Source organism: Ceratotherium simum, chromosome X, assembly GCF_057802395.1.
Source record: "Ceratotherium simum simum isolate JZ-2026a chromosome X, ASM5780239v1, whole genome shotgun sequence".
In the NCBI taxonomy this organism is placed as follows: domain Eukaryota; kingdom Metazoa; phylum Chordata; class Mammalia; order Perissodactyla; family Rhinocerotidae; genus Ceratotherium; species Ceratotherium simum.
Window position 1 is genome coordinate 100162201 of NC_141940.1, and position 4372 is coordinate 100166572.

At 38.9% G+C, this 4372-nt stretch overlaps 1 pseudogene; it reads left to right on the forward strand.

Annotated features, from left to right (window-relative positions):
* The first annotated feature begins 1259 nt into the window (after positions 1–1259).
* LOC106802572 (poly(A) polymerase alpha pseudogene) lies at positions 1260–3218 on the forward strand (annotated as a pseudogene).
* Positions 3219–4372: the final 1154 nt, after the last annotated feature.

Consider the following 4372-nt stretch of genomic DNA (forward strand, 5'->3'; position numbering starts at 1 on the left):
TAACCACATGATCTTAGCCAAGGGGCTGGCTCATTTATGCAGGATTTGCAAATCGGGTAGCTCAATGCTGGGTCTTCCAGCATTAACAGATCATTCACCTCCAGCTCAGATGCGAGGGTGAGATTAAAAAGTCAAGAGAGTTAATTTCATTTTTGTTGGCTTGGTTTTGTTTTGTTTTATTTTATAATTCTTACTAAAGTATTATATCCGAAAGAGAAGTGCACGTATTGTAAGTGTGCAGCTCAATAAAATCTTATGAACTAAATTTACCCATGACACCAGATCAGGTAACAGAACATTACTAGTACCACAGATTCCTCCTTTAGGCTTCTTCCAGCCAATCACCCCACTATTCTTGACCTCTGACATTACATAGATCAACCTGGCCTATGTTAAGGATTTTATATAAATGGTGTCATACAGTTTATATTCTCGTGCCTGGCTTCATCTGCTCAATATTGAGTTTTTGATAGATTAGTGTGAGCAGTTGGAGAATGATCATCCTCAATGCTGTATAGTATTCCATTGTGTGAATATACTACCATTTTTCCACTGTATTATCGATGGGCAATTAGGCAATTTTCAATTTGGGGCTATTATGAATAAGATTTCTACGAACATACTTTTGTTGAACATACATGTGCATGTCTGTTAGACATATGCCTAAAAAGTGTAATTGCTAGCTCATAGAGAATACATATGTTCAGCTGTAGTAAATAATGCCAAAGCATTTTCCAGTTATTATATCAATTTATACTTCCACCAGTAATAAATGAGAGTTCCAGTTGCTCCACATCCTCACGACCACTTATTATTTTCTTTTTCATTTTAGCCACTCTGGTGAGTGTGTAGGGGTGTGTAGAGGCAAGAGGATTTCTTTCAAGAGAGATTTAATTGTGCTGTGCTTCACTTCCCCTCAACTCAAGTGGTAGGAGCTTTGAGATCTATAAGAAAATCTTCAGATGTGTTTCTAAGAGTTTGAGGAACAAGAGGACAAGCGCCTGACTTCTGCCTATGAATTCTAAAGGCAAGATCTATGGCTGGTACTGCCCCTTGCTGCTGGCAGAATGGAGAGGGCTGCCCCGGGAGCCAGCTCCCCTTCCAACAAAGGTGGGGCAGAGGTGCAGGTTTCCTGGGGACCAAATATGACCTTGAAAAAAGAATTCAGTCTGGGTTTTCTCAAAATTTACTCTGACCCAGAGGACTGATTGGTGATACATAGGGACCCAGATACTAAACAACTGAAAGCCCAGAGGCCAATGGTGAAGTTGTATACAGCCAGCCAGACAAAAGGCATTCCTCTTACCAAGGAGATGAAGTGGGAGGTCTCCAATAGGAAGATTGCTGAGAACCCCATCAATGCACCCCAGGGTATTACCAGGATGCCCCAACACCAGATTCCAAGTGAGCCAGCCATTTAAACTCGTGCCCTTTTCACCATTGCCCTGGGGTCAGCTATATAGCAATTAGCAAACAACCAAGAGAAGAAGGTAGTCCCTGTCCTTTTCCTGCTGTAGGCTTCCAGCACTCAAGAAGGTCTGTGCTTAGGGAAGAGAAAAGCTTAACTCTGAACAAGTTTGACATTTAAAATAACACTAGACTGGAGTTAAGTCGTTATGAGATGAAATTGAACCTGTCGATGCTTTTAAAGAGATTAAATTTTTTTTTAATTTTTTAAGGGGGACTGGAAAAACTAGGGGGCATGTCAAGGATTTCATCCAGGGGCAGAGAGAGAACTGATCCAGAGTAACAATTAAAAGGAGGAGGATGAGAAAGAATAAGGAAGAATTTCATACAACATAGGTGATTTGACTTAGTGTTTAAAAAAACAAAAAACTCCGATAACCTCAATGTTAATCTCCCCTATGACATTCAGTCTTTCACAGATACAGTTTACAGGCAAATAATAAGCAGCAAGATGTTTGAAGTTTATGTGAAAATTGCTGCAGTGCATGTAAAAACAAATCATCTTCAACTACTACCTCATCATGTGCTTCAGAAAAGGCAAAATCATTCAACAGAAGGTGTCTCATTGACATCTCTGAGTGACAGCAGCCTCTACTTATCAATGGACAGCGATAACTGCATGCCTGTGCCTTAATCTACTAGTGCTCTGAAGACTGGTCCATTGAACTGTTCTGATAGCTCTAGGGACAGAAATAGCTCTAGAAACAGTCCTGCTCCAGTTGTAACAGCAGCATGTGTGACCAACACACAGGCTACTGAAATTTCTGTACCACAAGTAAATTCCAGTGAAAGTTCAGGGGGTACATCAAATGTAAGCATTCCTCACACTGCCACACAACCAACCTTTTCTCCACCACCAAAGCCTACATTCTCTAGAGTCCATTCTTCAACATGTCTGGTAAACCAACCACCCAGACCTTCAGGGAATGTAGCAACAAAATTACCTAATCCTATAGCAGGAGTCAAGAGGACACCCTCACCTCGTAAAGAAGAGCATCCCAAGAAAACCAAAATAGAAGAGAATAAAACAAGCAAAGATGCTAATGGTCTTATTTTGAGTGGGCATTAGAAAATGTCACTGACTAATTACCCCAAGAAACTCAAGGGAGATTTTGGAAGCATTTAACTGTTTCTCCAAATTGCTTTTTTTTTTTGGTTAGATTAAGAGATGCAATCACCAACCACTCTGAACCAGACAGAGCCCCACCGCAAGAGCAGCGCCCCCGCAGATGAACGGAGAGATGCCAACTGAGCCTGCGCAAGAGAATACTCACCTCTCCCTTTTTAATATTCATTCCCCATCTGAAATAAAAGGACCCTGCTTTCCCATGCTCGGGACAGCCACGACTTTGGAGATGATTCTGCATGGCCTCCTATTTGCTGCAAATAAGCTCTACTTTGTATGACAGCTACTTCTGGTGGAGAGTCTGATTTTAACTTGACATGAAGTGAACCCACTTTGGTTCTGTAACAAAAACAGAAATAAAGGAACAAATTTATATAGAGAAAAATACAACTCAACTAGAAACTAAAGGGCTTCTCTGTTGGTCTCTCACAAAACATCTAGTACAGACCTTTCCAATATCCCTGGTCTCCCTGTAAATCCTATTCCTGTTATCAAGAATTCAATGAAACTGAGATTTCACTGGTCAAAACAACTTCAGGGGTCCATAAACAATAGCATGCAACTCAACCTGTTTTTCCAAATGCTAAAAAAGGAAAATAGAGTGTACAAGATTAGACACGACTAAAAAATAATTTAGGTTTATTTGGTGACCTCACTCACTGAGCTAGTTAGCATTTGTTACGAAGTCCTAATTAGTAAGTACAGAGCCAGGAGCACTATTAGTTTGTTAACAATAGTATGAAGGATGTCAGATATTGATAAACTTAGTTACTCTTTCTTAATCTGGACAATTAACAGATTCTTCCAAATAACATGTTTTATGAATCCTCCATTGTGCTCCATTCTATGTGAATTTTTCATGTTAAATTGCAATTATTCAAACTTTTCCTCTCTCCTTCTAAATTAACTTTCCAAAGCTGGAGTATAGTCTTTATGTCCTTAGGAGATGCATTAATTGAGGCTTTCTTTTCACCATTACCTAATGCTGTCTAGTATAAACTATTTTTTCTTCCCACATTTTTGTTCTCTGTAGTCACTTTCCCTTCTCTCCCACTACCTAAGAAAATATGGTTACACTAACAGGTGAAATGCACAGGGTCTGGTGTTTTGTGCAACTATGGATTTAGATTGAAATTGCCAGGGACAGATTTAGTCTTGTCATTTTGTTTACACAATGGGGAAAAATCCAGCTTATTAAACATTTCACGGAATTGCACCCAAGCTTTGCCAAGCAGGAAAGGTGGACATTTTCTGTGTAGTGACTTTTTAATTCCAGTTTTCATAACCTAGAGATCAGATTGTTGCTTTCACATGATGTATGTGGTATCTCATGACTGGAGTTTGCTTTGTCTTATAATATCTATACTCCTTTTATTTTTCAAGAGCTATACTGTCAACAGATGATATATTTCCTCATTGAAAATACATTAAAATAAACCCCACAATCTTGCCAAAAACAAAAAGAAACAGCAGCAATAACCAACATCAAGCTTAAGGGGAGAAAATCAGGAAGGAAATAAGCTAAAAATTTAGCATCAAAGCAATTGCAATTGTGAATGTATTTAACTGTGCTCAATATTTCCAGTTTTCTGTGACACAAGTATATAACATTTATAATGTTAAGAATATAAAAATAATAGCTCAGAGCTGTTAATTTATGACAAACATTGGAGAGCTAAGAATATTGATTTTACTTTAAATGGTTACAGTAGTCCCCCCTTATCCGCAGTTTTGCTTTCTGTGGTTTCAGTTACCCATGGTCATCCGTGGTCCGAAAAT